We start from the raw sequence: 11,549 nt of genomic DNA on the forward strand, positions 1-11,549 counted from the left end.
CACAGTGATTTTTTTTTTAAGTGCAGGTTGAATCATGTCACCTCCCACCCCCTACTCAGTAAACTCAAGTGGGTCCCTATCACTTGTAGGAACAAATAGAAAATCTTCAAGTGTTCAAAGCCCTTGGTAACTACCCTCCCACAAAGGTGCCTTTCCAGTCTTATATCTCTTAAACCTCACCACCTCCATTCCCTCCATGTACTCTTCAGGCCAGAGACACTGGCCTCCATCTTTTGGCTCTGGGCATATTTACGTCTCCTTCCTCATTCTGCCTTCTGACTTCCCTGACTTCCTTGTGGTTTCAGCTTAAATTCCACCTTTTACAGGAACCCTTTCCCAATCTTAATTCTAGTGGTTTCTCTCTGTTGATTAGTTTCTGTTTACAGCTTCTTTAGTACATAGTTGTTTATATGTTGTTACCCCCATTAGATTCTTGAGGACAGGGACTATCTTTTGCTTTTGTATACCTAGTGCTTAGCACAGTGCTTGGCACATAGTGGGTGCTTAATGTTTTTTTTTCCTTGACTGACTGAAACTTATTTGGGGGCAACTCGTGGCACAGTGGTGGGCCTGGAGTCAGGAAGATTCATCTTTCTAACACTTCCTAGCTGTATGACCCTGGGCAAGTCACTTAACCCTGCTTGCCTCAGTTCCCTCACCTCCAAAATGAGTTAAAGAAGGAAAAGACAAACCACTCCAATATCTTTGTCAAGAAAACCCCAAATGGGGTCATGGAGAGTTGGGCACAACTGAAATGACCAAACAACCATTTTTTAAAAGTATGTAACAAAAAAGTCAGGATTTTGCTATATAGAATTCACAATTAAATCTGAAATCTCTGTAACACATGGCATTTCAACTTCCCAGTCCCATATTAGAATGACATTGAAAAGGAGTTATTAATATACTCTAATTTTACAGGATATCCCAAAATCAGTGTACTTTTAAGCTACACTTAAGCTTAAAACTTCCCTAAGACTTTTTATATAACTTATATATATTTGCTTCATTGCTGGAAAAATCTTTTGCAACACTCCTGAAAAATGTACTAATGTTAACTGTACTTTTGCAACTCTTAGTCATGACTTTTAAGAGTACCTTTTTCTTATCAAAGGATGACTGATCTACCTGATCCACAAACTATGACAAACAATTACAAAATTATTTTTAGAGACAGTAATTCAACACTACATTTATTGGCTGTTTAAATTAAAAGAATTAAATATTTATTAAAGAAAACATTCCCTTAAATTGTAAGCACCTTGAGGGTAGACTGTTCTGTGTGTGTGAATACACAGTATGTATACTCTATATTAGAGGCAACTGATAGCCTAGTGGATAGAGGTGGGTCTAGAGTCAGGAACCCCTCCTAACTATGTGACCCTGGGCAAGTCACTCAACCTCTGATTGCCTGACAAAATGGATCCACTATAAAACGAAATGGAAAACCACTCCAGTTGGTTTTTTCCAGGAAATACCACTCCAGTATCTTTGCCAAGAAATGCCCCTTCCAAAAAACTGGGATCATGAAAGATTGGACACAACTGAAACAACTGAGCAACAACATTTCTCTTTGCACAGTACTTTGCGCATAGTCTTAATGGTCAGTAAACATTTATTAAATAAGATATTTATTAAAATTCATATATAAGGGAAGGGCAAGGATAAGGGTGCTAAGAAACATAAGTGGAATACATAGTATTATATAAATGCATTGGAAGGTTGACAGAACAAAGTGCTATGAGAGGCAGTGGGAAGACCTGGGTTTAAATTCCAATTTAATACTTACTACCTGTTTGACCAGGAGAAAGTCCGACTTCTTACTGGTTCAATTTCTTTGTCTGACAAAGGATAAGAACAACACCTGCATTGTGAAAATCTAATGAGCTTTGGAGAAACATTAAGGCACTATGTAAATGTCAGCCTCTATAGTCCAACTACTCTATGCTCCACCCAAACTATTCCATCCATTCCTTATCCCACCACAATTTCTCTTCATGTGGCTCACCCTCCCTTGACTGTCTTCCTCATTTCTGAGTTTCTTAGTGTAGACCCAAGAGGATCAGGAAGATACTCAGCTGTCTTTGCTTACACACAGCTAGTAATATCCCAGATGAGATTTGAGCCTAGTTCTTCCTGACTCCAAATCCGACCTAGCTACTCTGTAAGACATTGAAATGGCCTTGAATGATGGAGCCATGGTAAGAATTGGAGCCTGGGAAGTGGTGTGATGAAAGCAGATGACTTATGGCAAGTCATCTGGCAGGGTTGTGTTGGATTTGAAGTGTTCTGCAGAGTATATGGAAAAATCATAGCTTTTTATCAGACTTTGAAGCAGGATTCCTTGTGAGTGTTGGATTTGTTAGTACTGACCATTTTTCTGAGGAGTCATTTTCATTTTATATGGTCCTAACATCATGTAGTGTGTTGGTATGTAAAGGGGTAGAGAATGGGGATAGATATAAAGGCAGAGTCCAGTATCTGGGGAATTAATTGTAAGAGTCCTGTCTCCCATCATGCTTCTCTACCCCATCATCTCCAAAAGCTACAAGTCACCAAGCATCACAAAGTCTAGTACCCACAGAATAAATTTCCTAAGGCTTCCAATCATAGATCTATCCAAAGTGGAGCCTAGTAACTGCTTAATTCTATAAACCCAGATAACTAAATTCTTTCCTATAATGTATTGTTGCTGCCTAATAACTGTCCACCTGCTTCCTTAATCCCTTTGAAACACAGTTCTCACTCTAGCTAGACGTAAACCTGATCCACCCGCCCTCCCCAGCCCAGCCCTATCCTACCCTAGACATGCTCTGCCCTTTTTATTCCTATGTTCATCCCTCTGTTTTCTCATGAAATTCCTATCACAAGCAAACTCCCCTTTCCTGTAAGTGCTTCTGTATCCTTGCATTAATGAAAATTTGCCTTTCCCTTGAGATACCATTTCCTTCTATTGAAGCTGTTCCTCCCATTTCCATGAAAATTGAAGAGTTCACCCTGTTTCCTGCTTAACCTCTACTGATTCCAGGCCACTGTGAGCGTTGACCTCTTCACCAGGCAACTGGTGGTGCAATAGATAAAGCACAAGGTCTAGAGCCAGGAAGACCAGAGTTCAAATCCTGCCTCAGACACTTACTAGCTGTGTTACCCTGGGCAAGTTACTGAACCTCTGCCTCAGTTTCCTCAGCTGGAAGATAAAATGGCAATAATAATAGCACCTATCTCACAGGGTTGTTGTGATCAAGCACTTAGCATGGTGTGTGGCACATATTTAGGTGCTCAATAAAGGCTTCTTCCTTTCCCTCTTTTGAGGCTGATGCTTAAAACACCCTCTTCCCCTCTTTAGTACCTCCAAAACATTCTCTTAGCAATCTAATATCCTTAGCAGAATCTAACTCAGGCTTCACCTCTTTCTGTTTACTGGCTCATCTTTGTCAATCTCAAGATCAACATTGTTTGCTGACGCTTTTAACTGCCTAGCTTGAGTTTTTTGACCTCAGTTAGTGAACCTCATCTCTGCTCCATTTCAACAATACACTGGCATCATCACACTTCAAATAAAGTACCACCCCCTTTCATCTTCTGAAATTCCTCTCTCTGGCTACTCCCTCCTGTCCTACTTCTCATCAGTCATGCTGACCTTGCTCTTTGCTCTCTCATCCAGACCTCCCTTTCTTCAATCTTTGTTCTGCCGGCTGTCAACTTCCTCTTGGCATCAGTTGTATCTGCCAGACTGAATCCTTGGTTGTACATTTCAGTTTGTTTCAAACTGAAACACTTATCAAGCACCCACTGTGTACAGAGCAGGATACTACAACTGGTTGAGATACAAAGATAAGAAGCCATAAGATAAACCTTTGTAGAACTTGTGGGGACTAGGTGGAGTATATGATATACTCAAATAACTGTAACACGTAAGCATGTAAAAGATGTGGAGGAAAAGTACTTTGTGAGGTCTAAAGGGGATGAGATCATTGCCAACAAAGAGGCAAAAGCCAGGGAAGCACTTTGACTAGATTTGGGTTGGGTTTTAAAGGAAGGTTAGAAATTCCATAGGCCGGGGATAGGGAATTCAATACACAGGGCATAAAGAGGGAATGACGTACCCAAAGTCAAGTAATGTGATATAAAGCTGGGCAGGAAGGATGTTGCCAAAGTGTGAATGTCATTGAATGCCAGCTTGTAGCATGTGCTACTTTGCATACAGCAAGTGTTTGTTTGATAAATGTTTGTTGAAACACACTGGAATTTTATTCAGTAAGCATTAGGGAACTACTAGAAAATTTTGATCAGAGCAACATGACTAGACGTGTTTATTAAGAAAACTCAAAAAAAAAAACCCTCTAGAGTGGTGTGAAAGAAGTATTAGAGAGTGGAGATGGGACAAATCTCTTAGGGGAAGATATTGCATTAAGTAATTGGGTAGAGATGAGGATCTTACTGTGTTGACAGTAGTGAGAACAGAAAAATAGGGACAGGTTTCCTTTCTTTCTTCCTTTCTTTCTTTTTCTTTCTCGTTTCTCTCTCTTTCTTTCTCTCTCTCTTTTTCTCTTTCTCTCTTCCTCTCTCTTTCTCTCTTTTTCTTTCTTTCTTCCTTCCTTCCTTCCTTCCTTCCTTCCTTCCTTCCTTCCTTCCTTCCTTCTTTTCTTCCTTCCTTCCTTTCTTTCTTTTCTTTCTTTCTTTCTTCCCACATTAGGAAGCCAGTGAAGGACCTACAAAAGGAGGAGTTACAGGCCAACTATAAATTCATGCTATCTAATTTAAACTGCACAGTGTTTCCTTCATCTTTTTATTCCATCACATTACTTGTTACTCAGATGTTTTCCGCTCTTAAAGCTCTCAGCATCATGCTAGACCCTTTCACTGTCAGCAGATACCCATGACTTTTTATTTTACTAAGATCAAGGCCATCCTTCATAGACTCTTAATCTATAACCTCTCTGCTTCAAAATGTATCTTTTTTTCTCTGTCTCATAGGAAAAAACATCCCTCCTCCACACTTATGCTATACCTCTGACCTCCCCCCCCCCACAATTTCTTCTCAACCTCAGTTAGCCCCCTCCCTACCTTTCCATTCTTCACATCCCTTTCACCCCTGTCCCCACTGACCACCTTATTGTTCCTCAGACAAGAACACTTCTGAATCCAGGAATTTTCATTGGCTATACCTCCATGCCTGGAAGGCTTTCCCTTTCCTTCGTTTGCTTGCTTTCCTGTAATCCCAGCTAAAATTCCATCTTCCTACATGGAGCATGTCCCAATCCCTCTTAATTATAGTATTTTCCCTCATTGATTATTTCCAGTTTATCCTGTATATAGCTTGTTTATATGTGGTTCTTCACATATAGTCTCCTGCATTAAACTGTGAGCTCCTTGATAACAGGAACTATCTTTCATCTTTTGCCTTTCTTTATATCCCCACATGCTTAGCGTATGGTCTGGTGCATAGTAGGTGCTTAATGAAATGTTTATTGACTCACTGACTTTACCTTGTTCTATTCCTTATCTCCTCATCTCTTGCATAGCTAATCTCTCCCATCCTCCTGCCTCTTCTACTTCCAAATATGTTCAGATTTTCCCTGTCCTATAAGTCATTCCCTTGCCTACCCAAGCTACTGCGATATCTCTCCTTTTCACTGCTAGTTTTGTTTTGTTCTCTTTCTGCTCTCCTTAGCGTCGTTAGTTGGCATCACCATTCACTCCTAACTGCCAAATCCCCAGTGATTAGCTTTGAATTCTCTGCAGCATTTGGCACTATTGATAATTGCCATTCTTGAAATGCTTTCCCAACCTTGACTTCTGTGACACTGCACTGGCTTGCTTCTTTGACTAGATTCATAAGCTAGAAGGGACCTAGTCCAACTCTCATTTTATAGTTAGGGAAATTGAAGCCTGGAAAGATTGGGTGCCTTACCCAGTGTCATACAGGTCATAAGATGAGAGGTAGGAAGTGAATCCAGGTCCTTTGACTCCAGAGTCAGTGGTCTTTCTAGGGTAATAATATTGTCTCCAGTGATCTCTAATTGTCAAGTCAGATGGCCTTTTCTCAGTCCTCATCCTTCTTGACCTCTGTAGCCTTTTACACTGTCAACCAACCTCTGGTTGTTCTCTCTATGAGCTTTCATGATACTGTTGTCTTGGTGCCCCTTCTTGCTGTGCAATCATTTCTGTCTTTTTTGCTGAGTTGTCTGTATTCTACCATGTAACTTTTCTGGTCCCCCTCTCCCTCTCATTGGTACTCATGGATTCAATGATCATTTTTATACGTTTGATTTCCAGTTGTATATATCCAGGCCTATCCTCTCTCCTGAGCTCTAGTTTCACATTAACAACTCCATATTTTTGCCCCCAGTCTCACTCCCTTTCCATCCTTCCCTATTTTTGTCAACAGGTCCTTTTAGGCACTAATGTTCAGAAACCTCTTTCATCTTTGACTCCTCCCTCTTCTTCACCTAACATATCCAATCTGTTACCTAGTTCCACAAAATCTGTCCCATCTAGTCTCTTCTCTGTACCTAGACCTCATCACCTCACATCTGAACTTTTGGAATACCCTCAATCTCCCTGCCTCTAGTCTCTCACCTCTCCAGTTTGTCCTCCATATAACTGCCAAAACAGTATTCCTAAACAAAGATCTGACTGTGTCATTTTCCTTTTCAGTAAACCCCAGTGACTCCCCTTAATCTCTAGGTAAGGGGTTCTTAAATTATTTTGTGTCATGGACTCCTTTGGCTTTCTGGTGAAGTCTATGGATCTCTTCTCAGGATAATGGATGAAATAAAATAAGATTACAAAGAAACCATTTTATTGAAATATAGTTGTAAAAACATTTTTAAAAGTATATACATAACCAAGGGTTAAAATCCCTGCTTTAAGATGAAATACAAACTTCTCTGTCAGTTAAAAACCTTCACCACCTGGCTTCAACATAACATTTGAGAATTAATCTCAAAATGGGAGGAGAGGGTAAATAGGAAATAAACACTTTTGAGGAGGGACAGGGTCAGGAGAGAGAGTAGAATAAATGGGGAGCAGGATAGGATGGAGGGAAATACAGTTAGTCTTCCATGCTGTTGTGGAAGTGTTTTGTGTGACTATACATGTGTAACTCATATTGAATCAGTTGCCTTCTCAATGGGGGTGAGTGGAGAGGAAGGGAGAGAAGTTGGAAATCAAAGTTTTAAGAACGAATGTTAAAAATTGTTTTTGCATGCGTCTGGGAAATAAGACATGCAGGCAATGGGGTATAAAAATCTACCTTGCCCCCACAAGAAAAGAGAAGTGAAGGCAATAAGAAAAGGGGGTGTGTGATAGAAGGGAGGGCAGATTGGGGGAAGGGGTAATTAGAATGCAGAATGTCTTGGGGTGGAGGAAGGGAGAGATGGGGAAAAAATTTGGAACTCAATCTTGTGGAAGTGAATGTTAAAAATTAAAATTAATATATAAATAAATCAATTGTCATCCCAAAGGACTATAAAACTGTATGCCCTTTGATCCAGCAATATAACTAATAGGTATGTATCCCAAAGAGATCATAAGAAAAGGGAAAGGACTCATGTACAAAAATATTTAGAGCAGCTCTTTTTGTGGTGGCAAAAAATTGGCTATTGAGGGGATGCTCATCAATTGGGAAATGGCTGAACACATTGTGGTATATAATGTAATGGAATACAATTATGCTATAAGAAATGATGAGTGGGCAGATTTCAGAAAAACGTGAAAAGATTTGCACTTACATGAACTGATGCAGAATGAACAGAATCAGGAGAACATTGTGCATGGTAACAGCAACATTGTGATGATCAACAATGATAGACGTAACTCTTCTCAATGGTCCAAGACAATTCCAGAAGACTTGTGACAGAAAATGCTATGCACATCCAGAGACAGAGTTATAGAGTCTGAATGCAGATTGAAGCAGACTATTTTCACTTTTTCTTGTTTTTTTCTTTCTTGTGGTTTTTCCCTTTTGTTTTGGTTCTTCTTCCACAGCATGACTAATGTGAAAATGTTTAACATGATTGGACGTGTAAGAAAAAGAATTATCATACATTATTTCCTTTCATACACTCTCCAGAAGACCAGATTCAAGCTGGTCTTCTTGCATTTCCTTACACAACACTCCATCTCGTGTTAGCAAAAGATGTCCCCAATACCTGGAATACGCTCCCTCCTGACTTTTGCCTCTTAAAATCCCTAGTTTCCTTCAAACATCAGCTCAAAAGCCTGTTTGAAACTTTTCTTGACTCCCTAGGTGCAAGAACCTGCACCTACTCCCTCTCCCCCATTTCCTTGAGTTTATTTTTTTCTCTATTAAATGAAATTATATTCATAAAGTGCTTAGCACAGTACCTGACACAAAGTAGATACTTAATAAATGCTTATTCTCTTCCCTCCCTTATTTTGTCTTTGTTTATTTGTTACATGTTACAGTATGCCCGTAGTAGAAAGGAGGTTCCTTGAGTGTATCAACTGTTTTGCTTTTATTTTTGTATCTATAGCACCTAGCACAGAGGGCCCAACATATAAATGCCTAATAAATGTTCATTGATGAATAGTTTCAGCTCTCAATGTGAAGAAGGTTGATCAGTTACCCCTGCTTGGACTAATCATTTCTACCATGAAAGTACTGATGGATTGCATCAGTTTGCTTCAATCTTGGCTTCAATATAAAGAGTGGGATCTATACACAGCCTGGGACCCTTGTCCCTGCCTCCTACTCCAAAGGTCTCCAGTTAAGCCATGATATACTTCCCTTTTGGGTGTCAGGATTCTGAGGAGATGTGCCTAAGCCATCTCCCACCACTCTAGATCCCATTTGGCTGGTTCTGTTTCTAGGAAGGATGATAGGAACAATTCAGGAAAAACCATTTCTGCTCCCCAAATGGCCCAAGATAGTTGGGGCTGGCCTTGTTTTATGCTTAGGAAGACAGAGGGAGCTAGAAGCTTTTACAAGTGCCAGCTTAGGACAAGCTGACACAAGCAGGATATATACCACCTGGGCAATAGAGGAGAAGGGGCATAGAGTGCTGATTCACTCTGAGCTGGCAAAGAGTGGAATGTGGGGGTTTATCTGAATGCAAGCATGAAGTCTAGTCCCTGAGAGCCCTTTGGCAAAGTGGGCAGGGATTACAGGACTCAAATATGCGAAAGACTTTCAATTTCAAAAGTGTGGAAAGAGGCACTCTCTGATGTGGAGGTGCCTTGAGTTATAAACATCCAGCTTATTCCACATGGGCCAAGTCATTGAGAGTCTCCTGGGAAAGGTGATTATAGAAGATCTTCTGGAACATGTCAAAACATCAGAAGATTGTGAAGAACCTGAGCTATAACAGGAAATAAAGTTGCAGAAGTCTGGTTCTGGGAGCGAAGTCTCAGACAGTGGAGCTACAGAGGATGATGAGCAGTGTCTGAACTGAGATCTGCTGAGGAGAAAGTCACATGGCACCAGATGGGCCTCAGAGTGATGAATTAACGTGGAGGAGCAAACCCCAACTCCCTCTCTGGATTGAGCCTCACCCATGGCAGTACAGTAAGTCAAAGATTCAGGTCTCTCTCTAGTGGCTGCATTGCCCCTGTGAATGGTGTCTCAACTCTTTATAGGTTTGAATGTTAAGCCCTTTCTGTGTGTCTATGTTATAATACAATCCTATTTTAAGTGTTTGTGAACCTGAATGCTTATGTGTGGAGTTGTTAGCTAACCTTACTGACTCCGAGATAGCAATAATGTATTAAAGTTTACAAAGTATTTTACATATATTGCCTCATTTTCAGGTCATCCGGATAGCAGGCAATGAGTTAGAAAAGTTAAAGGTCACCAAAGTGTACCACATCATTTAGAAAATATTTTAAAAATAAATAAAATCTAAAACCCATCATGAAGAATTAGAGGTAAACACTGTTGATGGGTCCCATTTATTAATATAAATAATTTGCATTCCATTTGCATAGGATTTTTTTTTTTAATTTACAAAGCTGGAAGGACTTGTAGTATGAACAAAGGTGTGGATGTTGTGTGTGTGGCCCGAGGACCTTTCTGTGTTCAGAAAGATTCCTCACCAGAAAGTTAGCCAGCAGGTGAACTTTTTCAGCCATAGTAATAACTACTGAGATCAGGATCTATTTCAGTCTTTGCTCTTGTGTCCTCAGCACTTAACACAGAGCCTGATGCATATAGCAAGTGCTTAATCAAAGCTTGTTGATTAATTGACTGATCTACTCAAACATTGAAGGTTTGCTCTCTGTTTATCAGTGGGGGATATACTTGCACCAACAAAATCACAGATCCCTAAAGTTGTGAAGGATGCAATGCCATCAAATCAGGAAAAAAAATGCCTTCATTATTCATTGTTATTATTAATTATAATACATAATGTGATAGATATTATGTAATTATTCGTAATATATAATATATAGCATATTAATTATAGTTAATAAGTGACATTTAGAAACCTTGCAAAGTTCTTTATATACCATCATCTTATTTGTTCCTCATAACAATCCTGTGAGGCAGGATCCTACAAATTTGTATTATTCCCATTTTACAGATGAGGGAATGGAGACTTCAGTACATAAGTGACTCTACTTAGGGTCACAGAGCTAGTAACAATTAGAAAAAAGGGTGTAATGCAGGCCTCCCTGAGTCTGTATCCAACTCTTTCTACTACAACAGTGAAGGAGTGGAAGAATCTGTTACGTAGGTCATCACAGTACGAGACATGACAGTTTCATCATACTTATCAGTGATGGAAAAGTCTGTGACATCACACCTTGGGGATGTGAGAAAATGGTGCTATCTCTCTAACACCCATCAGACTGGGAAAGTGGACAGAAAAAGGAAGATGGCATTTCAGAGGAACTACAGGAAAACGGGAGTGTCAATGCACTGTTGGTGGCACTGTGGAAATAAAAATCACTAAACCGTGCATACACTAGCAATATTACTACCATAAACATCATATAAAGGAAAAGACCCATATGTACAAAAATAGTTATAACAGTTCTTTTTTGTTGTAGAAAAGAAATGGTGAAGTGTCCACCTGTTGGGGACTGACTGGCATATGAATGTAATGGACTGTTACTGTACCATAAGAAAGGAAAAAATGGACAGATTTGGAGAAAACCAGAAAGACGTGTATGAAGTGATGTGGAATGAAATGAGGAGAGCCAGGAAAACTCTTAGTACAGCATCACCATTATGAAGAAAAACAACTTTGGATTACTCTAGAACTCTGATCAATGACATGACAAAATATAATTCCAAAGAGCCCTTTGATGATGAAGCTTGTAACTCACCTCCAGGAAGGGAGGTGAAGGGATTTACAATACAGAATATGACGTACATTCAATGTGGTCATTTGTTTTGCTTGACTGTGTGTTTGTTACAAGTGTTTTATTTTTCTTTGATATTTTTTTCCCAAGGGGGAATTGCTGTGGAAATATGGGGAGGGGGGATAGGGACATAAATGGAAAAGAGGGTCATTGAGGCATCTTTTTTTTTAATATACAGAAGAAAACAGAGGGTCAAAAAGAACAGATAAGGACAGCCA

The 11,549-nt window shown here is 39.7% G+C and overlaps 1 long non-coding RNA gene across 1 annotated transcript; it reads left to right on the forward strand.

The window, feature by feature from the left end:
* The first annotated feature begins 4,627 nt into the window (after positions 1-4,627).
* Positions 4,628-11,343, forward strand: LOC140506496 (uncharacterized). Its single transcript, XR_011967953.1, has 2 exons — positions 4,628-9,532; positions 11,017-11,343. It is a non-coding gene; the product is annotated as an uncharacterized lncRNA (long non-coding RNA).
* Positions 11,344-11,549: the final 206 nt, after the last annotated feature.

Source organism: Notamacropus eugenii, chromosome 5 (assembly GCF_028372415.1).
Source record: "Notamacropus eugenii isolate mMacEug1 chromosome 5, mMacEug1.pri_v2, whole genome shotgun sequence".
Classification (NCBI taxonomy): domain Eukaryota; kingdom Metazoa; phylum Chordata; class Mammalia; order Diprotodontia; family Macropodidae; genus Notamacropus; species Notamacropus eugenii.